Genomic DNA, 26,272 nt, shown 5'->3' on the forward strand with positions numbered 1-26,272 from the left:
CCCCTACTGGCTGGGCAGATCCACAAAAGTTAGTGCTGGGTCGTGTCCACATGTGCATTAATGCACTTTAACTAATCATGCTTAAATTTGATACTTGCATTTACAGTTATAAAATTTAGGCATGATTAGTCTAATTTCACCATTTTTAATGATCATTAAGGGTGCACACATGTAGACGCATGCCCACAATGTGCATTAAATTAGGTTAATGTGTATTAATGTGTCTCATGTAAATGGACCCTGTGGGTACTTTTTGGTCCAAGTTGGCAGTTGGCTGACTTGCTCTGAGTTTTGGGCTCTTCAGAGCAAGCTAGAAGCCCAGTTTGGTTTGCTGGTTAAATGATTTGTACACACACATAATCTTATTAAACAAAGATGGTTATTACTGAGAATAAGGAGAGATAACAACAAAAGGGGAACAAAAAACATGGAGTGATACAATACAAAGAGAGATGTAAGGCAATTGCAGTAGTGATCTTTCAGTAACAGAAGTTGAGTCCCAACCACGGGTAACCATACTCACTTGCATTCACTCTTTCAAACTCTCAAAGCACTCTGAAGGAAAACTTAAAGATTCACACTTTGCATTTTAAAGACACAGATTACAGACCCACTGATCCACAGATCCACTCAGACTTCCTCAACCAACACACATTAATCCACACACACAAACTCAACCGCAACTAATCAACTGCAGAATCTCTGGCAACTTGGCCCTTATAGATCACCTCATAGGCCTGAACCAATCAGTATACAATCTGTGCCATCAATCAATCCATCACTACATTTCTTACTACCCAATCACTCTCACTCATTGCGTATGTTTAATTTTGGTAATTGAAGCAGAAAGTGAAAAGGCCAGGCCTTCCAGAACTACCTGAGCACACTGTGCATGCCTTAAGCAAATAAACTATGCTGCACAGGAATGCAGCTCAGGGGCATCAGCTATGCAAAGTAACTAGCAACTAAAACCGGGGGCATCACCTGGGGCTGGGACATAGCAGCCAATGTGCTTCTCCAGCCACAGAGGTGTGGGGGTGCTCGTTACACCTAACAGATGGGAGACCACAGCAGCACCCTACAGCTGTGGGGACTGAGTCTCCTGCAGCTGATGGGACTCTCCATCTTGGCTGTACATGTGACACAGCCAGGACTGAGAGCCCTGTTAGGTGCAGGACTCATGGTCCCAGCTGGCTGTGGCCCTTGCAGCTGAGAACCTGCTCCTTGCTGATGCAGAGGGAGCCCAGAATTGGACTTCCCCTACAACAGTAATAAGGTGTGATTGGATATGATATGCAACCCCATAATCAAGCCTCCAGGAGTCTTTGGTCTGGAATTTAGACTATAATCTGTAGAATTATTTATTTATAATAATAATAATTTTAATAATTTAATTGGCAATTAAATTGGAAGGAAAAAGTTAAATGTTACCACCAAACTAATTTTAAAAATACAAATTTAAAATACAGATTATTTGTTTTAGTGATTCTTTTTTTCCTCTAAAATATATAGACAGGCTATTAAAAACATTGAGTAAAATTAAACTGTTATAAGTTATAATAGTTTGATTATGATAGTCTTCTACATAAAGGTATCCTAATGGTCCCATTGTCACCAATCTATGTACCCAAGTCTAACCATAAATGTGGGATCCAGTGTATACTGAAATTTTTGTACATGTGGCTACTGGATTTTATATATTGTATAGTGGAAATATTTTTAGAACATATTTGAAATAAGTTCCCTGGAAAAAAAAAATATACAAAAATGTCCAATAAAAATCTACAGGGAAGGTTTAAGATGAGATTTTAATAGAGAAAACGTGGCAGATGAGCAAATAGTACATGAAGTTGGCTGGAGTTTAAAAACAAAAACAAACAAACCAAAAAAACAAATATGGAAGGAAATAGAAATGAGGCCAAAACTCAGAGGAAAAAAGGCACAGAATCATAGGAAGTTAGGGTTGGAAGGGACCTCAGGCAGTCATCTAGTCCAACTCCCTGCTCAAAGCAGGACTATCTAGGTCATCCCAAACTAGATCATTGCAGCCAAAGCTTTGTCAGCCAGGTTTTGAAAACCTCCAAGGACGGAGCTTCCACCATCTCTCTGGATTAATGGGATGAAAATAGGAGGAAGCAAATTCATGGACAATTTTGCCTTTCAGAGTATTCTGTTTCAATTAGATTCAGACATGTATAGGAAGGCAGCAAGTAGGAGAGACATTACAAATCATATGGTCTTCTATTTTTGAAACACAGTATCTTGCAAAAGCATTCTTGAGGATGTGAAAATTGAACTACTTTGGATAAATAGCTACTGCTAAACGTAGTAGCCACATTTTATTGTTTATTATTTCAACATAATAATCCCTATCCTTTTTCTCATGCTGAAAGCAATTAGACCATAGAATAACTGCCTTGTTTTATTTTTATGTAAAAATACAAATATATATTTTACATTACAATAAGTACAATTTTCCTTTTTTTTTTCTTTTGAAGTCATAGATTTAAAAAGGGGAAAAAAAAACCCTATAATTAGCTATTCAAACATTTCCTTTTGTGCCAAGAGCTTGTATGCTAAATTTTCTGGCAAAATCATTTTTAACATCTTAATATGGAATGATAAACATTTTGATTTTAAACATGGTCCCTTTGCAAGATGCCACAAGAATGAGTGTTTTCGCTGATATTATATACTGTATTTCACTGGACACACCTACACGTTCCTTAATACGCCTTAGTTACTGCACATTTAGTTTAGTATTTGACTAATAAAGTATTAATTAAAAGTGCAGTAAATGCAGTTACTGCATGGTAGCGCCGGGCACAAGGTTATTTTATGATACTTACTGTACATTAGCCTAATAACATGGTGCAATAGTGTATAGGCACGGTTTTTGACCACCACACTACTATGCAGTGTTATTAGTCTAATGCGTAGTAAGCATCTCATGTAGACACACTCACTGAGCACCAGAAAATTGTCTTGCCCATACAACATGTTACACTGTTAAAAAAAAAAAAAATCAAGGTTAATTTTCTTTTGAAACTGGCTTGGCGCTAACCAAGGGGAAAAATTCAACTTTACTTACAGAAATACCATGTTGTTTTTAACTTGTTGCAATTCATTTTTGAGAAGCCATTTGATCAATGACCCCATAAAAAAGATAGGGCTTTCCAGTGAATGACAGGATTATCAAGAATAAGGGAGTGTTAATAATTTGTCTTACAGTACTGAAGATAACAGAAAATGGATTTTGATGACATGACCAATTAGTTTTACACTTCCATTGAAATTCTCTCCAATGCTATATTCAGCCAAGTGTTGAAATGCTATGTCAGCCATGGCAAGTGCCGTCTATCCTACTTGGGTCTGATTCTAATTTGACAAATTGTTCTTTTTCAGAAAGATACTGACTCCTAGATGGATGAAAATGGAAAAGAAAAAGAATAGAACCAGGTTGATTCTGATATGGCATTTTTCTTGCAATATTCTTTAGAGGTAGTTAAAGTGGTTAGAGGCCCTCCAGGCTCATGAAACCAGAGAGAAAGATTATATATAGGGGTACTGGACTAAGTGATACATTTTGTGGTAAACTTCTGAGAGGATTTTTGTTAAACACCTGTTTCTGGCAGAAGTGTTGTTTATCTTCAGGTGCAAGTTGTATTCTAACCTTAGGATGTCCATCAGGCCAATATGGTTAAGGCATACTAGTATCTCTAGACAATCACATGCAACAAAATATCATGCATGGTTAGCTTCATTTCTTTAACTCCCCTGCCAGAAGGACCAGGTACTAATTTACAACTGTGTCAACTCAAGATAGCCTTCAGCATGAGTTCAGAGATTAGATGACTTAAATACTCTACTAGTAAGTGTCCCTGTTTGTCTGTAGAGATACCTTAATATAAAAACTGATTCCCCTGTCTCTGAATTTGAACATTACAATTAAACAGTTTACAGTATTATATTTTTTAATTATTTAATTAGGAAAGAATATTTGGGTACCAGAGATCCTGCTTAAGGGTGTTTTAAGGTGCTTAAAACTAGTTTATGTGTCTTAATGTGTGGAGAATCCAGGGGTTAGGAGCTCCCTAAGCCACCTGAAATAAAAGCGTAACAAAGCCCAAAATTAATTTTATCAGAGATTTAAACTAGACCAAAGTAGGACTACCTTAGAGGTGAATGAGTTCAGAAAGTTGTAACATAATTTAATTAATATGCTAGAAACTTGTTTATATTAATCTATCTGGGTTTCTCAGTATAAATGCAATATAATCATGTCAAAATGCATTGCACAATACCCATCATACTGAGCAGAAGCTGCCTAAGCTAAGCAACAGGTTGCAACAGGTACAGCCACATAGCTTAAATCTTCTTCTTACCACGACCTAGGCATTTTACTTTGATCAAGACTTTCCTAGAGTTATCCATCTACACATTCTCTTTCAAAAACAAAGAATGAATCAATCATTTTTTTGAAAGATGGAATCATTTGCATGGTGAAGAACACTGACACACTAATGTATGACGTTTCTAGGTAAGAAGGAGAGAATCTTGAAGGCATGTGTAAGAAGTTTTAAACTGCTATGATAGAAACCATGTGGCTGTAACTAAGTTTCCTATTATAGTGCTTCCTCTTCTTTTCATGTGCTTGAGGCATTGAGTAATCAATAAAGTTATCTGTATCCCATTTGAGTTTTGCCAGTCCAAAATTGTTTGATTCAGAAAGGATGCTTGGGAATGAATCATGGGTATGGTTACTAGATTAATAACGATAGTATTAAATATTCACTATTTTACATGTAGTTTCTCATTTCCCAATTCAAAATGAAGCTGTAAGGTAGCAAAAGCAAATAAAGAAAATAAAATTCTCCTCACACCGCCCATCTAGATGCACTATTTGTAATATTATTTAATAATAGAATTACTTCTTTATAGTAATTAAGATTCCAAATGAATTTTATTCTTTTGCTGCTATCGTTATTGAAGATATCGATGGGCCTTGATAAGAAATCATGACAAGTCTTAAACGCTAGATTATTTTGAAACTCATTTCCAAATCTAAGGCTGAAATAACTCTGTGACAGTTGTTATAAAGGTATGCAAATTACTTAACGTCAGCTGCTCAGCAAAGATTGTCAGAGCAATATGAAACAAATGCAATGGCTATAGAAACCAAAAAAATATAGTTATAAATCATATTCAGTCTTTTAAAATGATCTTTTGTAATTAAATTGCCTTCTCCCTTTGATAGAAGCAACATCCCAAGTTTGTGAGAGTTTTCAAAATAGAGATGGATCAGACACATTGGACAAAATTCTAAGGCAAGAAGTAACATTCTGCTGCATCCCAGAGATTCATGTGAATCATACTAAAATAATTATATAGGGCACTTTTGTGTATGCTTCAGAGGTGGGGGAGGGGGAGTAGCACTTAACAGCTACTCTAATTAAAGCACCACAGTGTCTCATGTATTAGGATCCCCACGCTTCAAAATGGCAGTGGGGATGCTGTTACACAAGATGCAGGAGGCTCCTGGAGCATGGTAATTGCCAAATTACCACTCCAGGTTAATTGAGTCTGCTCCAGTGTGTTGTAATTATAGTGCATCAGAGCAGCTTCCATGCTTATTTACAGGCACCCTCAGCGTCTATGGTTTTGCCCTATGCAACTAAGTTTGCCATACTGCGAATGCTTGAAAATGATTCAATAGTTCCTCCAAGATGTACAACTTCATTTATGCTCATTGCAATTCAATTTCAGCACAAGGGGGGCCAAAATATTGTGCAAAAGCCCTGAAAGTATAGTTGACCCAAAACTATACCTAGCAGCTGTGCTGCTCCCCTTTGTACTGGGCACAGGTCACCAGCTCTCTGATGGCTAACCTCTCTGTGTTCCTGCATGAATCTGATGCAATATGGTGCAAACAATAACATTGACTGCTACTAGAATATAAGAGATTTCACAGATCCAAAAAGATATATGAAAAGTGATGTCTCTGTTTTTCTCACATATCCAACATTTTATTTGGCTGTGCCAACTGAGAGCACAGATGACTACTCATGAGACTTGATTGCATTCTGTATAATATAGCCAGTTGTGATGTGTCATAAAACAGGCATCCCAATAAAATTTTTAACAGATGCAGTTTCTAAAATACCACCTGTTAAATGAGACTTTGCTTAATTTATATTGTTTGTGTTTACTTCTTCAAACTCCACTGACTGAAAAAACACTTAGGTTTGCAGTACCTACTATATTTTGAAAGCAAAATACTTCACGCAAGCCATATAGAGAATAAGTGGATGATTTCACACAACTCTGCTCATGAATCCTTAACAGGACAATATACCATATTTTCTTGCATGTAACTTGCACCTTGTCCCCCCCAAACCAGCTGGTGAAAATTGGGGTTCACATTATATGTGAGAAATAGGGATCCCCATATGTCTGGATATTTGGAAGTAGGGAAGCAATGGTAGCATGCGTTTACAGCACTATAGAATCATATAAAATTAGGGTTGGAAGGGACCTCAGGAGGTCATGTAGTCTACCCCCCTGCTCAAAACAGAACCATCCCCAACTAGATCATCCCAGCCATGGCTATATCTAGCTGGGTCCTCTAAGGATGGACATTCTACAACCACTCTGGGTAGCCTGTTCTAGTGTTTTACTACCCTCCTTATGAGAAAGTTTTTTCCTAATATCTGACCTTGCTGCAACTAGAGACCATTGCTCCTTGTTCTGTCACCTGCCACCACCGAGATCGGTCTAGCTCCATCCTCTTTGGAACCACCCTTCAGGTAGTTGAAGGCTGCAATTAAATCCCCTCTCAGTCTTCTCTTTTCTAGACTAAATAAGCCCAGTTCATCAGCTTCTCAGAAGTCATGTGCCCCAGCCTTCTAACCAATTATCCTCCACTGGCCTCTCTCCAGTTCATCCATATTCTTTCTGTAGTGAGGGGCCTGTAAATGGACACAGTACTCCAGATGTAGCCTCACTAGTTCCTAACAAAGAGGAATAATATGCTGGCAATGCTGCTACTAATACAGCCCAGAATGCTATTAGCCTTCTTTGCAACAAGGGTACACTGTGTTGTCTCATATTCAGCTTACTGTCCATTGTAACCCCCAGTTCCTTTTCTGCAGAGCCGCTGCTTAGCCAGTCAGTTCTCAGCCTGTATGGGTGAATGGGATTGTTCTGTCCTGAGTACAGGACTTTGCACTTGTTCTTATTGAATTTCATAAGATTTCTTTTGTTTCAGTCCTCCAATTTGTTTAGGTCACTGAATCCTAACCCTACCCTCCAGCATATCTATTAATCCTTTCATCTTGATGTCATCTGCAAACCTGCTGAGGGTTCACTCCACCACAACTGCCAGACTGTTGATGAATATATTGAACAAACCAGTCCCAGTATTGACCCCTGGGACACTCCACTTGATATCAGCTGCCAATTAGACATTGAGCTATTGATTACTACCCTTACAGTGCACTGATCCAGCCAGTTTTCTATTCACTTTACAGTCCATTTATTCAACCTGTACTTTATTAGCTTGTTTGTAACACTGTTGTGGGAGACTATCAAAAGCCTTGCTAAAGTCAAGGTATATCACATCCACTGCTCTTTCTGGCAATTGCTGCAGCTCTGAGAGCCATGGCAATTAACATTACTACTACTCCCCCCACCACCAAAATTCAAGACGTATGGAGTACATGCCTACCAAAATGACATGGCCCTGTGGGCTAAATCAGGCCAGTGTGTGGGGTCTGTCTACATATGGATTTGGCATGCAGCTCTGGATCCACCACTCAGGCCATGATTCTAGACCTGCCACACCAGATTAGGCCCAGGTCACAGGTGCACACCTGCTGCACTGGATAAAGCCACAGGCTCACACCCTCCATGCCTGATCAGGCCCACTACATGGCCCCAGACCCAGCATGCTGGATTAGGCTGGTGTACATAATCAGTGAGTGTGACTATACAAGATCTGGTACTGCTCATTAGCGTACTTTCCTATGCAGTAAACCCACTTGTTTACATGTGTGCACAATTACTGCACAATAAAAACACTTAATCTAATTTAAATTTGCTACTTTCAAATGCAAGTAGCATATTTAAGTGGGATTAATGAATGTTCAGTAATGCATGTTTAGAAATGACCCAGGAACAAGTTTGCTCCCAGGTCTGCTCAGCCACTGGAGCTAGGGACAGACATTCAAAAATCCAGAGCCCAAATTGATTCAATCTTTGTAGGTCAGTTTAAACTGCAAAGCTTGAACTGATTTGGAGGTGGATAGACATTGCCTTTTCATTCCAGAAATGCAGGCACATGCCTTCAGTGGCTCAGGCTAGAAGCTGGGGGGCCCTAGAGCATCCCTCCCTTCCCTTCTATAGTGCTGCACTGAGGGGGCATGGCCAGGCCCCAGCAGGATGCTCTGATTAGGGAAGGGTTCCCCCCACCACCCCCCTTACCACTGAAGGAGCCAGCAGGGAGTTAATAACGGAGCATTGAGTTACACAGAGAATTGATTATCACCCCATAAAACAGAATAAAGCCTCTCTCATTATTTCAAGCTCTTCTTAAACAACTTTTTTCCAAGGAAGGGACATTACCAGATACCTGTTGATTAGCTCCAAAAAGCCCTAAGCTGACACCAGAAATGATCCCAGCACGGCGTGGTGCCTGGGGCAAAGCAGCCTGCGTGGGGCACACTTACACTGGGGAGTGAAAGCCCCGGCACACCAGATGCAGCAGGATGGGTGGCAGCTAAAACTTGCGGCTGGAACAGGCAAAGAGCCATCCCACTTGCCAGGTGAGCTAAACTGCAGCCACGGCCTCTCTGCCCGGCTCTGTGGGGCCCCCAAAGTGCCATTTTCAAACTGGTTTATGTGCACTGAACATCTGTTCAGTTACAGATTTAAACCAGTTTCTGATCACTTAAATTGGTTTATGTGTAATGTCTGTCCCAAGCCTAGGGGGCCGGCCTGAGGCAAGTCCCAGGGATGTAGACTAGGAGTCTCTCCTGGCTCCGGCCTGTGCTGCCTCTATGGCAGGCCCCTCTGCAGGCCATAAAAGCCTGAAGACATTTTGAGCCCTGAGGCACATTCACCAGGGAGCTTGAGGGTACTGCAGACCCTGTGTATCCCCATGAGCAGGCCAGAGGCTCTTCTGACCTGCCTGCCAGCACCCCAGCACTGCTGCTTGGCACTGCACTGAAGCACAGCTGCCAAGGCAGTGCCATTAGGGCCAGAAGAGTGCTGAAGGGTGCTGCAAGCTTCTGCAGCCTCTGGCCAGGCCTGTCAGCCCCTTCCTCAGGGCTGCTTGCAGACAGCTTCTGGGCAGCAGAACCAGTAGCACCTGCTTGCAGCACATCCCAGCAGCCTGCCCTGCACCTGCAGGTGCTTCAGGGCATTACCTCTGCTGCACAGCTGCCAGTCCCTTGCTGTGCCCCTGTGCTGGGTATTGCAGGCTGTTGTCCAGGGAAAGCTGTGTAGGGGCCCAAAGAGCTTTTACTGCACCCATCATAGCATCCTTCTCCTAGCCTAGGCCTGTGACCACAAGCATCTGTACACCTGTGCCCTCCACCCAGGGCCCCGACTGAAGTCAGGAGGAGGTTGTTGAGCTTGTGGCACTGTGGGGTGAGGAGGAAGTGCTGCATCAATTTGAGAGAGGCAGGGGGCTCCAACGCTCACATTTATGAGTCCCTGTCAGGCTGGATACAGGAGTGTGGGCACATCTGGTTAGCACGGCAGTGCCACATACAAGTCAAGGTCTTTGAGGCACAGTGGATCTCTGTGACTGACCACAATCATCAGCCTGGCCATACCTGTAAGTCAATGCCCTTTATGCAGCAACTGACAGACATTTTTGCACCCCATGACCCCAGCCTGGCACCTCCAGTGACACATCAGTGAAGAACATATTCTTGAGCATGAAGTGCACCTTCCTGCCCAGTCCCCCAGCTGCAGTTTCCACCAGCAGTTTGGGGAGTCCTAGCCAGGCCTACTCTGCCAGCTGTGCAGCCCCAGGGCTAGACATGAGATGTGGCTGGCCATAACACCACAGGCTGTCAGCAGCACCAGGTCCTCCCTGTGGGGTCCCATAGCCAGGCACCTGCACAGCATGCCCCATGGGATGAGGACACCAGGTTCAGCTGGATACCATGGCTGACAGGGAGGACCCCTAGCTGGCCCTAGCCATGTGGTAAGCCCTTCACTGGATGGAGGGCAGTCCCTCCCTGCTCTTACCTCCCCTTGTCCCCTCTCCCCACCTGACCCAGCCACACTTCCCTGGCCCTGAGTTCCCCCCACCCCTCGCCCCCGGCATGAAGAGAGTCAGGAGATAGTGCTAAATTGTATTTGAGCATCCCATGCCCCTACAGCTAGGTGGGCATGGGCCTCTCACAATAAGGAACATGTTGGTGCTGGTAGCAATGTCCTCCTCGGCAGCAGGGTCAGTGACATGTAGCACAGCCACACATAACCCTCAAAGTAGCAGCAGTGGCTTTGGGGCATCCTAGGCTTGCTCCCCATGCCATCATAGCTCATGGTCCTGTACCAGGCATGCAGGTAAACCCAGTGCACCATGAGTATCATTGTTAGCAAGGCATAGTAGGTTGGGCACCGCTCAGCCTGTGCAAACAGCTCCTTAGGCACTGCCTGGGGCACATGCAGCAAGGGCACACTCTGGGCTCAGTAGCAGCATGGCAGGGGGCTGGACTAGGGTGCCTCCCTGAAAAGACCCCCTTTGGGGGTCCTGGTTGCTGAAGGCAGTGGAGGACCTCCTCCCAGACCAAGGGGGGCCTGGTCTGGGGCAGTGGGTGGCTGCCAGAAGGCATGCAGGGCTAGGGCCGGAGGCTGGGAAATGGGCAGCATGAACACAACCACCAGGGCAAGAATGGGAGAGGGAGCAGTGGCATGGGCAGCTCCTCATCCCAGAACCCCTACACCCCCACAAGCCAAGGTGCTGTAGGCTGGGCAGAAGTACAGCAGAGCAGTGGGTCTGCAGGAGGAGAGCAGAGACAGTGGGGTTTGGAGCTGTGGCAGCAGGTATTGCGAGTAACCAGTAACTGGGAATGGGGCAGGGGAGGCAGGCTGCCCCTGGTCAGCACCCAGCAGCCCACTGGCCTCAAAGAAGTGCACAGGGATGGAGGACCTGGCTGGTGGCTCCCTGGGCCCGGGCTTACCTGCCCAAATAACCATGGTGGGCACTTTAGCATGACCAACTCCCAATCTGAGGCTGAGCAGCACATGGCCCCTGGTACAAATCATCTTATCCCTGAATTGCAAACTCTCACAAAAGCTTCTTTCTCATGGCTATGCAGGTCCTGCATTTGGATGCAGGGGAGAGGCTACACTTAGTGGTGCAGATGCCGGCTCAGGGTCACTGCCATCCACCACTGGGAGTCTGCAGATTCACCAGCTCCACCAGAGGCACACAATGGACCACATCCTCCTCCTCCAGCTGCTGATGGTGGTCATGGAGGAGTGTGCAGAGGATGCACAGGCCTAGCATGGACAGAATATCACCTGCAGGGATGCATGAGGCCAGCAAGAAGAGGCGTGGGACTGATGTGAGGAGGTGCAGGACAAGGAAGACTGAGAGTTCCAGGCCAAGCTCCTGGCCCTGGAGCAAGAGTGGCTCCAGGTACTGCAGGAGCAGAATGTTATCCTGGGCCAGGTAATGCAGGCCATGGATGATGACCATTGGGTGCTGGACACCATTCTTGCCCTGGTGGTTGTGTTCATGCTGCCCATTTCCCAGCCTCTGGCCCTAGCCCTGCATGCTTTCTGGCAGCCACCCACTGCCCCAGACCAGGCCCCACTTGGTCTGGGAGGAGGTCCTCCACTGCCTCCAGCAACCAGGATTGACTGGCCTGGCCCCAACCCTGGGTCCAGCACTACCCAGCCTCCCTGCATGGGCCTAGCCTCACTGCTTACCCTGTCTCCACATGCATGCAGAGCCAGAGCTGCCTGGAGTGACACTAGGACTGAACACTAGGCCTATTGGGCCCAGACTCTGCCAACCAGAGGGGCTTGCCATCACCCCTGGGCCAGCCTCCCACCCGCTGCACTCACTAGTGTCTGGACTCATGGGGGAAGGGCCAGAGGCTGGGGTACTGAGCACCTAGCCCTGGCGTTCCCCACAACCCCACACCACAAAAATCTCTTTTTAAATAGTTTGCACAGGGAAGAGGGTTATTTATTATTGCTGGGTGGGAGGGGTGGTGGAGAGGCGCTGTTGGGGAGGGTTGGGGGAGGGGGCTCTGTGTGTTGGGGGGGAGGGGGAAAGGGGTTTGTGTGATGCCCAACCCCCAAAAGGGTTTATACCAGATTATTTTACACCACTGTAAATTTAGGCTGGAGTAAATTCATGTGTAGATGTACCCAGTATGTTGGGATGGCAGCAGACTCAGAAAACAGCTTGGCTCCCTAGCTGCTGCTGTTCATATACCTATCCAAGATAAGATCTTTTTTTTTCTTTATACTACCTTTTCAAAAATAGGGTTTGTGTTATTCAGGGGCAAACTATATGCAAAAATGGTAATGTTACCTTCTGTTATTTTAAGTAAATGAGAGGGTTTATCCCCTCCTATCAATGTTAAATTTTGAAATAAAGTAATGACCAAAAGCTAGAGCTGCAAAGGGACAGAGCCTGTATAAAGAAAATCTGTAAATCTTGCACATGGAGAAGGAAGTAACCATTTTGAAGAGGTGTCCATTTTATTTATAACCAAGAAAAATGCTGAATCTTATACTGGTGGCAAACAGTGGCATTGTCCACTTCCAAATAAGGAAAGGGAAAAGGACAAACAATATAAAGACAAAAAGGTAATAATTACTGTGCCATTATTGCCTTCTGAGATTAATAAACATTAAATTAGACATCACAATATTCTGCAATTTCATTATATGTGGTAAGCGGTGAATAAGTTATGCTTGGTTCAGACAAAGTGAAATATCCTTAACTTACAAATTCTTTTCTAAGCAGTGCATGTTTTCTTAGGTTTTTTAGGGTTATTCCTTGCCTTCTGACCTAAAGCAAGTACTTCTTATTTTTCCCTTAAGGCCAAATTCTCACTGTTCATCTTGCTACTTTCATAGACCTTCCATGAGCATTTCATGGCAGTGTATCTGAAAGTATTTTGTGTTTTCAGCAAATGTTTGTAACTTCTGCAGTACTGGAAATGAAATACTTACAAGCCAGCAAAACAAAACTAATATGGAGTTTCTAACTTAAAGTCATGCTGGAGCAAGTCTGACCCAGTACAGGTTATGATTGTTTTCAAATGTTAAACACAAGTACATATTTAAAACAGCATAACTTCAAGACTCCCTGAGGCTCTTTCCTCAGGTGATGTAAACTAGCATAATTCCTCACTCTTTTTCAGAGGGTGGTTTATTTTTTTAAATCAAACTTCTCAAAAATCAATCTTGGATGAGATGCAGCATGCGAAATCTCTGGAAGATTGGTTTATTATGGGGGTGATTGAGTGTGTGTGTGTATTTATCAGGTTTATCGACCACTGCCCAAGAAATGAAAAATAATTTTAACAAAAGTTCCTGCTTACTACACTATCAGAAAACTCTAATTATTGCAAATCTCTTCTGTAAAATAATCTATATAACAGCAGATGAGACCATATTTGTCAAGTAGCATCTTTAATTAATGTCTAAAATGAGGAAGACGGGCAGATTTTTGTCTGAAATAAATTTAACATTTGGTAAAGTTGAATTAATGATATTTGTTATACAAGTCTTGAGTCTCTTGCATTTATCTTTGGAGGAAAACAATGAGGCATATAAGTGTTGTTAATGTAATCCATGTACCATCATTGTTTTTGTTATCAATCCTGTGTCAACCCAACGTACCAGACAATAATAAAGATAAATAAGCATCTGACAGAGCTTTGTAGATACCATTCTAAATGACTAAGTTGGACTAAAATTTGTCATACTGTCTGATGCTTAACAATGAAAGTAATTCAAGGACAGTTACATTCTGTACAGGCTCTTCATCATTTCAATAGCTTAAAGCTACAAGGATAGTTTTTAATTGTTTATGTGATGTATCACTTGATTGTCTCCTTCACTCTGCACCAGGAAAGAACACAGTAAATTAATAATAAGTCCAGGCACAGCTGTGAACTAGCTGCTACAGGATAAGATTGATTTATATCTAAGGTGATGAAGCCTGGACTCTAGATAAGTAAGTAAGGAATATAAATTTTCCTCAATATCTCAAATCAGAATCAAAAGTTTGGTATTCCAAATTTCTGTTGATACAACAGACTTTGATATATGGGACTTCAGGAGGAGTACAATAACGTAGGTTAACATTGAAAGTAAAAGAACAGATAGGAGTCGAATGACTTTCCAGAGTATGTTCTTTAGTTCTGTCACACATTTATATGGAGCAGCAGGTACTGAGTTTCTACACGAAAGTCATAATGAAAAGTAATACAGACAGAAATAGCTTGCCTCTAGCTAGACTAATGGCAAGGTCAGATTACATCAATTAAACCAGAAAGCCTCCAAGATAAAGTTCATTCCACACATTATGAGTTTTTTCCCCTCCAAATAAATGTCTAGCTTTACAAGTATAAGGCAGCTGCACTGCAACTTCATATGCCTAGCAACATAATAAGGCAGGGAGAAAAAGGCCCTGCTAAAGTAGTAAACAAGGACATTAGACAATGTGAACTTAAAAAAAGTCATTTACAACAAATAAAATACTGAGGTAAAGTGACTCCTATTAAATATTCAGATACACTTGTGAAATTAAAGTTATCACGGTCTCAGCTGTATAATAATTTCATAGCACTAACAATACTTGGTTTCTTCTATATTTTGTTAAAGGTTCTGAACAATATTTTAAAACAATGCAAAGTAATTAAAAATGCATAAAACCAGCAAGCAGCATGACATTTTCTTCTTTGAAGTGTGATTACCTTGCAGGCCTCTGAGAGAAAGCTGTTTCATTGCTTTTTTTTTCTAGAAATGCTGATAAAGATGGATATCTTGGAATTATTCCATTCTCCAAACTAGGACTGAAATTCCATTTGCATTAGCCTACTTTCTTAGCCTTTGTTTCCAACTGAAAAAAAAAAATTGAGAAAGAAATGAAGAATGTTGTAAATTAAGGTAATGGATGCCCAATGTCCATTGGGTTATTTGTTGGTAATGGAAGACAACGTGGAAAAATAAAGTAAGGTAATCAAAAGTGTAGGAAGATTTTAGGGTATATCTGGAATGACACATTTTTACACAGTGATATTGGAAAGGTTACTGAATAAGATGAAGGAGTATGAAAACAAAAGTCAGTCAAGCCTAGGCCTAATCATTCTTCCAAGATGCTCTTGGCAACAAAAGAGAGCCAGGTTCCAGTTTAAAAGTTCCCTTCCACTAATGGCTTGAGACCTAACCTAAAATGTGGAAAGAATAAATACATGTCCTATCCACCCAAAATAGGCAATATTTCCCCTCTTACAGTATATAACAACAAGAGCAATAACAAAAAGGGTCAAGGGGAGAGTGGAACCCGCCCTGACTATGGGAAAACACAGCAGCAACAGAAAGAAAATCCATTTATACAGACAGTAAGTAAGACTTTCACTTTTTAGTGAGCCTTCATATGCTAGTTTTCCCTCTTGTTGCACCCCACTTAGAGTTTGTTTTAGGAGGCTAGCAAAATCCTAGCATGGAGACATGCTTGGCAAATAGATTAATTTTCAGCCATGGAGGGAAGTGTTAACCTGGTCCACTCAGTCTCTCTACCACTTCTACACTGTCACATGCTATCTCTGTACCTTCTCTCACAGTGTTTTAATCTCTGTCTTTTACATTAGGTGTGGGTCTTCAGTTTTCTAACTCAACTACAGCAATGACATCACTGTTGAATAGGCAACAGGCATGAGAGTTCATTCAGATTACACTATGGAGAGACATTTCAGTGGTGCACAGAGTCTGGAGCAGAATTTTTATCACCAAGGATTCATCCCCATGCTCTATGTTAGGAGATTTCTCTCTCCATCACACTCGCATACAACTTCAGTTCCTAGTCCCTAAGGATTTTTATGGGAAACCCACCATTCAGTTCTGCTAACCTCCAGTTACATAATAAGGATAACAACACTTAATTATTACAGACAACAAACTGAAGTGAATTTTAACAGCAACAAGGAAAATGCTTCCACTGAAAGAAAAGGTGACATCTATGGAAATGAGGTTTGACTCATTCTGTTTCTTCCTTTGGACCATTTACAGCATCTGAAAGAGTGAGTTTCAGCTCACAAAACCTTGTTTTCTCACTCTCTTTATATATATATCTATACACACACACACACACACACACACCCCTATCTATCTATGTCTATATATATATATATATATATACTTTGACTAGCCTATAAAGTACAAATTGCCCCTTTCTTCTCATCGATGGATAGCAGTAGAGAGCTTTTTCCATGATATTTAGACCAGGATTACATAACGTTAACTAAAAGCCAAGGTAACAAAGAGAGCTACTGGTCTTCAAGGACTAGCACTAATAAAGGACTCAGGGTATGTCTATGCATTCCCCTGACTGCACATTTGGTACTTCACAGTCATTTAGTATTTGCTTAGCAAGTACTAAACGAAAGTGCAGTACCCACCGGTACTGTGCAGTCCTGGCAGGACATGGCTATTTTAGATGCTATGTCGCCATAACGATGAGCTACAGTGATGTAGCATGTTGCTACAGGGATGTAGCTTTGGTGTCAAGGTCTGTGCCTGTTAATGCTACATCTCCATAGTGACAAGTTACTTTGCCATAGCTTGCCATAATGGCGATGTAGCTTCTCGTGTAGCTCAGACTCCAAAAGTTCAGCATCTAGGTCCTTAAAGGGAATCCAGAGCCATGAGCTAAGTAATGAGTCTCCCTAAAAATGCCCAGGGTGAGTTAAGTACTGCAAAATGGAATTCCAAACACCCAACATACTAAGTTTGGACACATCTAACATCAGGGCACTGTGTGGGGAAAAGAACTAGACAATAGCACAACTTGAGGACAAGATAAATCCAAAATACCATTTCAGTGTGGTTCTTTTGTCCACTGGCAATCCGTAATATGGTAATGTTTCTGAAGGTAGGGACTTATGCCCATTCTTTCAAGGGACGTAGTATTACAATCTTTTCCTTTTAAAATGTGTCTAGGGGAGGACTTTTATATGAGCCTGATGGTTAGATATCTCATGCAAGAGGTAGGAAGGAAGGTTAAAAGTCCTCCTTTATTAGTGGTTTGACCCTTATTTAGATCTGGCCCTAAGTTTCCTCATAGTTGGAAACGTTAGGTTATTAGCTGAAGATACAGGTATCTGGGGAGAGGTGGGGAACAGTTATTTCTTTGCAATTGAAAAATAAATAAAACAAGAGAGAAATGCTAAGATTTTGGCTAAAACCAAAGTTCTAGGACTGAGGTAATCATGTTTTCTGTAACTAATGTTTCACAAGTAAATATAGAGTGCCACATGTACTAGCGATGACTATTCAAAGTTCCCTAGAGTGTAAAACATGGAAATCACAAGGAAGCAATGCTTCAGTTTCTCCTACAAAAATCTATATTCTCACCAGAAGAGAGAGAGAAAAAAAGTCATTACCTTTTTGGCTCTTCCATCCAAAACTGGCCTAAAGTTGGATTCTCATAATATATTCCTGGATTGAGTTAGTTGGCCCCAATTCCCCAAATTATTCAGAAATAATTACTCTGAATTTTAACAAAGGGTTTTATGTATTTAGGATCTATGTGTTTTTCTAAGCCCAGAATACATACAATAACTCTCTCACACACACACATGCACGCTTGCACACACTAACATACACAAATAAATTAAAGATAGTCCAGCAATGAATATCAAAAGGGAGCACTTATCAATTCATAGAGCAGTATGAATGCTTCAAACATTTTTCGACAAGTATCCTTTTGACTTTACTTTGAAATCTTTTACTTTTGTGTGTACTCTTTCTGGACATACTGCAATAAATTAGTTAATTGGCAAGAGCAGTGAAATAAAAGTATTTTAGTCACCATTATGAAGGAGAAAGGGAGTAATGTTACCAAATTTGCACATTACTTTGGGGTGTGCTCATTTATTAGGGATAGTTTCTAGTGTCTTGGTGATTCTGTCAATGTGCTGCTTGTGTTACTATACGGACCTGTATTTCTCCCTTCTGCAAGCCCTCACCCCCAGTGGAGCTATCTTGCAGGACTCAGTCTCAATGGGACTGGGTTCCTCCAGTCACCAAATCAGTCATACACACAAACACACACAAATTAACGTGACACGCCTGACCTGGCCGGGCTGATCAGCATGGACAGGCTGACACCCTCATATGCCAAGAATCAGTTCATAAGAGCAACAATAAAATGCAGTCAGACACAAGCACACAGGTAAACAGAATCCCTCTGAATCCGGCTGGGTGTCCAGCTGACACCCTCATGGGCCAGCATTCAGTTCATAAGGGCACGTCTGAGTCAAACTGGGTCAATCAGCCTATACAAGCTGATCCCCTTATGTGTTTCAAACTCAGCACGTCCCAATCTTTGGCCTCTTGATGAGCAGACCCCACAATAATTTGGGCTTCACAGGGATCTTTAGCATAGGTAAAAGAAGCGTTGCTGCAGAGCACGGGAAGAAAGAGAAGCAGAGAAGGAAAAATATACACAACTACTACCAGTTTGACTATAAAAGTTATTTATTGCTAAGCATATGAAATATATAATAGTACTAGTAGTAATAGACATGCAAAAGAAAAACAAACACCAACAATGACAATACTACCCTGGTTTCACTAAGTATTTGGGGAAACTTAGCTCAAGCTTAACTGATACAGTTCAGGTTCAGAAGTTTATGCCTAGAAAGAAGACAGAGAACGCTGGGATCTCACCTAGTCCACGGTACTCAGGCTGCAAAGCTGACAGGCACAGTCTGTAGCACAGTCCTTGAAGGGAGAGATGATCTGTTCTTCCAGCGTCCCAAGAACGACAGGGGATGGTGTCAGCACAGGGGTTTTCTTCTTCTCCTTCTTTCCTCCTGCTTCTACTTCTTTTCCTTCCTTTTCCTCTTCCTCTTCTCCCTCTAGCAGCACACACACTTACAGATTTTTATACCCTCAGTTTAGCTGCTTCGAAGCACCCTCAGTAGTGTAAATCATTGTCTTTTCTATTGACAAGGGGTTATCTGGTTTGGACCATCTCAGGAAACTGATTGATAATCAGGAAACACTTAAGATTAGGGAGTAACCCAAATACTTGGGAGCCAGCTTGAGATTCCTATGGGTGGCAGATATACTGATGGGATATCTCATGGTTTCTTCAGGAACAATAGATAGCTTGCAGCATCAGGATTTTGGATTTTTACTTGTTGTGCACAAGCCTCAGCTTAGCATGACTTTTCCAGATCTTACTATAGTCTTTTAACAGACTTAAAACAATTATTGGGGTGCTCATAACCTTTTGTGGAGAGGACTCCCACCAGTCGTCTCGGGAAAGATATGACAACACCTGGGATTAGGGCTCCAGCAGGCTGGATGCTGTGATGAACCCTTAACCATTGTTCAAATGTTGCCCATACCCCCTCTGACTCGGTCTCTTGCCTCAGCATTCCCTAACCCGGCAACCGAGTTTTAGTCAATCAAGTTTAAATAGGCCTCCCATAGTGGGACCGGGGAATGTACGGCCCGAGATGCCTATTAAACTTAGAGCTCTGTGTGTGTGTGTGTCTGGGGGGGAGGGAAGTCCTTAGCAAATCCAGATTAGAACTGGTTTGATAAATGCTGAGCTGGGTGTGTGTGAACATGGGTTGATTAACATTTGAAGCACAGATTCCCCATCATGCAGTGCTCCCCTGCTTCTCTGGTCCCAGAATTCACTGCAGTCTCTGCTTCAGGCTTTCTGTTCTCCATCTCTCATGTAAATGAATGGTCATCTGGTTCCATCTCGGATGTAAATGAGACCTAGGGCAGTTGTTCACTCTTGTCACCCTTATCTGGAGAGTTTTAGGTGTGTCTCTCACTGCATCTTAAACAGTTTCATTTAGGTAGAGGAGGGGAGGGAGGGGGGGGTGAGTCCTTTGTGAGTCAGACAGACTGCATCCTGTGCCAGGGTTGCCCAAGAACACAGAGCTGAGACGTAACAGTAAGTCCTTTAAGAAGAAAGAGAAGCAGGTAAGGCCCAAGACCTAGAAAGTTATATAAGTAAGATCTCAGGTCTAAAGGGCCAATGGGTTCTAGCATTGGAAGAAAGTGATGCTCTTACTAGGAAAGGTCAGATCAGAGAAGCTGACAATATATATGCAACTGAAGAAAGTTGACTAAGGCCCAAACAGGTCACTGGAATGGCCAGTAGAAGCAAGAGATTATTCAAGAGATAAAAGAAAGGTTTGAGGAAAGAATGCTAAAAAATGGGGAAGACCATTCTTGTACCAAGTGGCTCTCAGGGGTCTCATCTTGTAAAGGATGTCACATCTGAGCAGCAATTCTTTTCTTCTTCAAAGGCCTAGTCCACTAATGGAACATCAAGGTGTGGCATATGGGGATAAGGAACTGGGAGTGAGTAGAGGACTTCTTTGGGATCAATACCATAATATCTACATTGCCTGGAGAAGAGGGAAGTGGTGGGTGGTTACAAATAGTTTCCAAAACAGTACATTTTAAATAAACATAATAAAAAATCAGAACATATATTTTGAACTCTTAAAATAATTATTTACATCAGAAAATGTGATTCTGAGATCAGAAAATTGCTATGATTTGTGGACAACCTGTAGACCAGGAAATATTTCAGAACTTTTTTTCTATGACTCATTCTTAATGTATGACACCTGATAAATTTGTGATCAGTTCATGACTAAGTTTTAAACAAGCAAAAAAATGACATTTATCAGGAGTGAATCATTTATCACCCACTTCTACCTATTATCATGAAAGCAAAACTTGATGAAACAATTTATTCTGACATGATGAAAACAAATGTTGATACAGAACTATAATGGGGCTTATCTGCAGTACTAAAAATACATAACACAGAAGAACATGAAGAATCATCCATTTACTTACATAGTCCATTTGTAATAATGGCTGGCACCTATTACATCTGAGAGTATAAACTAGTGGTTTGCAACCTTTTCAGACTTGAGGCATCCCTCCATAACTTTTGTGAATTATGTGACAACCCATTTCAAAAACTAATTTCTTTATTACAGGGCTTACTTCTTTACAGATCAGGCAGGCAATGAGGATGGGGGAACAGCTAGGCAGTGAGAGTCTGAGCCTGCCCTTATCTGCTTATTTCCTCACACCTGAAAACTGATCCTGACTTTATTTCCATATCTCTTTACAAATATCTCGATTATCTCCATGTCAAAGGAGTTTACACCACCCTTCAGTGTCCCAATATTCTGGCTAAAAATCACTGGGGTATAGATACACCTTACTGGGTGCATCTACCTTTGTGCTTTACTGGACATTAGACTAATCTAATGTGCGGAAAAGCGTCACTGTCTACAGATGCATAACAATTACTGCACAGTAGATGAATTGAAAGTGCCACTTACAAGTACCGAATCAGACAAGGTTTTTGGGGTAAATCCAATATCTTTTATTAGACCAAAGAAACTTGTCTGCCTATGTCCTTAGACCAAAACGGCTACAACCTACACCCATTTACTAGTACCAACAGATACAGATATGTGTAGACCCTGACTGGGAGCAAATTGAATGCCACCCTGCTTGCCTCCCCTTGTCCTCTAAACTCAAAGTCTTCAGCTGCTGTTGTTGACTAAAATTGGCAGGAAGAGAAAAGGGGGAGTGAGTAAAAGTGCTGTCCATTCCCTGGGTTTTGGAGCTGTGCTAGTGCAGCAGCTTTGGCAAGTGTGCCAACCAGCTGTAGCTCCTTGGCCAGGGTGGGTCATCTAGCCTGCAATAAGCTCTGTGATTTTGATCCAGTCTCCAAGGACAAATGAGTTGCACACCAATGTTTTACATTTGTCTTGGTGTAGTTTTTACATTTTGCATAACTATTATTTTAGTGATAGATAAAAAGGCTAATTCTATAAATTTCAGGATTTTCTGCTCTTTATCAAGCATTGGAATCTGGATCTCTCACCCTTAAGGTTAGTATGGTAATTATTGGATCTAGAAATAGTCTCTCTTTTCTGTGGTCTAATCAATATTTAATTATTTATGCAAAATGAATCAGCTACAACATTCTGAAATAGCCAAAATCTTTGTGGTCAGAGATGTAGGTGACCCAGAGACAAGTTCCTAGTTTTATTCAGGAAGAGGTCTCCCACCTCCTTGATAAGTACTCTAGTTATTAGCCTATTAGTTTTGAAAAGCTACTGACTTCTCTACTCTCTCTGTTACTCTCTGAAGTACTTAAAAAGATCTTTGTTTTGTCCTGCTGCAGATAAGAAAAAAAAAATCAAAAAGCAAGAGAGCCCTTTGACAGCTCTTTATGTTTTAGGTTCATAAAACTAAATGTAGGAGGAAAAGTATTGTCCTTTCAAGACAAAGACTTTTAAGTTTTAAATGTAGTAGACATTAGTGGTGAGGCATCCTGTCAATTAGCCTTCTGAAAAACAATTTAAGTTCCATCTGTGTAAATAAGAGAAGAGTTTGCCTCCTTTTTTATCTTATATATTTAGTACTTTTCCTTTGTAGGCTGTACACAGACCTATGCCACATAAGCTAAGGGTACATTGTTGCTAGACTTGGCTATTTTCAGGATATCTAGGCCTACTCTTCAGAAATGTGGCTAAGACAGAAAGACCCTAGAAACCTATGTCTGACTGACCATATCATGAACTTTCATGTGTGTGGTAGCTAGCTTGGGCAGCAAAGCAAAAGAAGGCATTAGTATGTTTAATTAGACACAAACAGAGCACAAAACCAAAAATTACACTGATGATGCTGCTTCCGAGTGTGCTCACTCGGAAGCAGACCTTTGGCAGCTTCAGGTAATTGTTGATATCTTTACCGAGGCATACAAGAAAATGGGACTGGTGCTTTACATTCAGAAAACTAAGGTCCTCCACCAACAAGCTCCAGCTCTAGTAAGCAGATCCATGGTCAGACTCTGGAAAACATTGAGTATTTCCTGTACCTCAGAAGCCATCTCTCACAGAAGGCTGACATCAGCGAAGAAATCCAACTTCGCAAGTTGCAAGTGCAGCCTTTGGATGCCTGAAGAAACAAGTGTTCAAAGATCATGACATCAGATCTGAAACCCAGCTCATAGTTCACCAAGCTGTCATGATTCCCACCTTGCTGTATGGAGCTGAGACATAGACAACATATAGGATTTAAAGTTGTTGGAGAAATATCATCAGCACTGGCCGTGGAAGATCCTCTGACCCAAAGAGAAAACAGATGCACCAAAGTTAGTGTCCTCCTGTAAGCAAACATCATGAGTAGTGAGACAATGATCTTCCAACATCAGCCTCATTGGACCGACCATGTCATCCGGATATCTGACTCCAGACTCCCAAAGCAAGTTTTATTCTCCCAGTTCAGCCAAGGAGTACACTAAAGAGGAGGGCAAAGAAAGCACTTCAGGATGTCCTCAGGGTCAACTTAAAAAATGCAACATTGATGTAAACTTGTGGTAGACCCAGGACCACCCCAAATGGAGGAAGAGTCTGCTGCAGGGATCTCAGTACTTTGAAACCTCATGACTACAACAGGAGATGGAAAAGTGGTTACTGCACAGTCATTTTAGTATTTGTTTATACAAATAATGACTGCACAGTCAGCATCTCATGTAGACATGGCCATAGTGTAAGATATGTCTATTTGTATACTTTTTTGTGTGGGTTTCTATAATATAAATAGGATGTTTTATTGGTGATTCAATAGGCATTATTAAATGAGGGCAGTATTGAAAATAGTCATTATTATTTTTAATGAGACAACTTATTTTTTATATTTCCTTTTCTTGATTCTTCCTTTAGTGTTACCATTTTATGCATCTATTTTACAAAACCCTTTATATGATATAAACCTTCTTTCCATGCTAAAAGATACATTCAGCTATCTTTGGGCACAGACAGAAGTGACAATTTTCACCCAATCTGGGCACAGAAAGCAGTCTCTAGCCATGACCAAACATAAGTGCATGGCTGCAGACTGCTTCAAAATGGCCAACGAATGAAGACATTTTGAAATATAACATATTCTGTAACTTCTGCCTGTATTGTGTCCCAGCCTCGGAGCTGTTTTTAGAATGGGAGGGGGAAAGGGAGTGAGGGAGTTCAGTCTGCTCCATTTCCTCTCGCCCCCATTCTGAAAACAGCTCAGAGGCTGGGATGGAGGAAGAACCACTGGTAGAGGAAACCAGCTGCAGGCTTACAGTTAGGGAGCTACACTTCTGTCTACACCCTTAATTTCACTGAGTTAATCCCCACTCTGTAAAATATACCACTGAAATTATTGGGAAATTTAATTTGATAATATTTGGTATATGTATATGTGGCAGAATAAGGTCCAAATAAACAGGTGAAGATTATTTAAATATTAACATTTCAATATTTCACACAAGTCAATTGTTGTTTTTCCCTAGGAGTTTGAGTGGGAAAACATCTACAGCTTGATACATCTGGTAGACTTCATAGACATTAAGGTAGGAAGGGACCTCGGAAGATCATTGAGTTCAGCCCCCTGCTCCAGGGGCAGGAAGTCGGCTGGGGTCACAGGATCCCAGCAAGATAAACATCCAATTGATTCTTAAAGGAGTCCAGAGTAGGTGCTTGCACCACCTCTGGTGACAGTCTGTTCCAGGCGTTGGGGGCTCAGACAGTAAAGAAGTTCTTCCTTATGTCCAGTCTGAAACAGTCTTGGAGGAGTTTGTGACCATTTGACCTTGTCATTCCATGGGGTGCTCTGTTGAATAGGCATTCCCCCAGATCCTGATGTAAACCTTCTATATACTTATAGGCAGCCATCAGGTCCCCCCTGAGCCTGTACTTTTCTAGGCTGAAGAGTCCCATTGCTCTCAGCCTTTCAGCATAAGGCCTCTGATCATGACTCTGATCCTCTGCCTGGATTCTCTCAAGGTTCTTGACATCCTTTTTAAATTGTGGAGCCCTGAATTGGATGCAGTACTCCAGCTGTGGCCTCACCAAGGCTGAGTACAGCGGGAGGATGACATCCTAGTATTTGCTAGAGAAGCATCTATGGATGCAAGCCAGCGTTTTGGTTGCTTTGACAGCTGCAACATCACATTGATGGCTCATATTCATCTTGTGGCCAATCATGATCCCCAAGTCCCTTTCAGCCATGGTGCTAGCAAGCGCAGCACTGCCAAGCCTATAAGCATGCTGCAGCTTTTTCTCCCCAAGGTGGAGTACCTTGCATTTTTCGGTGTTGAAGGCCATCAGGTTTTTGTCTGCCCATTTTCTGAGCCTGTCAAGGTCATCCTGGATTACCATCCTGTTCTCAGGTGTGGACGCTTTACCTCAAAGTTTGGTGTCATCAGCGAACTTGGTCAGTCCACTTCTGATATCAATGTCCACATCATTAATGAAGATGTTGAAAAGAATAGGCCAAAGGACGAAGCCTTGGGGGACCCCACTGGTCATGGTGGACCACAATGATTGACTTCTGTCAACTACCACTCTCTGGGTCCAACCTCGGAGCCAATTCCCCAGCCAATGGACTGTGATGTAGCCAAGGCTGCAGTTGTCAGTTTTTCTATGAGATGATCACGGAATACCAGATCAAAAGCTTTAAAAAAAAATAAAGATATATGACATCAATCTATTCTCCCTTGTCCAGGTGATATGTCACCTGGTCGTAGAAGAAGATGAGATAGGTCAGGCAAGACTTACCTGCAACAGACCCATGCTGGCTATCAGGAAGTTGCCTTCAGCCAGTTTGTCAAGAATGGTCTCTGATGATTTTTTCCAAGATCTTCCCTGGGATAGGGGTCAGGCTGATGGGACTGTAGTTCCCCAGATCTACTTCCTTCCATTTCTTGAAGATAGGCACCACATTGGCCTTCTTCTAATCTTCAGGTACTTCACCTGAGTGTCACAAGTTCTTGAAGATCTGTGCCAGTGGCAGAGCTATGATGCTTGCCAGCTCTTTAAGTGCCCTAGGGTATAAGCTGTCTGGGCCAGCTGACTTGAAGGTGTCCAGCCTCTCAAGGTCATCTTTCACATGGTCAACACTGATGAAGGGTAACAATTCTCCCTCATCCTGGCCGTCCCATACCATATTCAGCAGG

Source organism: Alligator sinensis, unplaced genomic scaffold (genome assembly GCF_000455745.1).
Source record: "Alligator sinensis unplaced genomic scaffold, ASM45574v1 scaffold1294_1, whole genome shotgun sequence".
Classification (NCBI taxonomy): domain Eukaryota; kingdom Metazoa; phylum Chordata; order Crocodylia; family Alligatoridae; genus Alligator; species Alligator sinensis.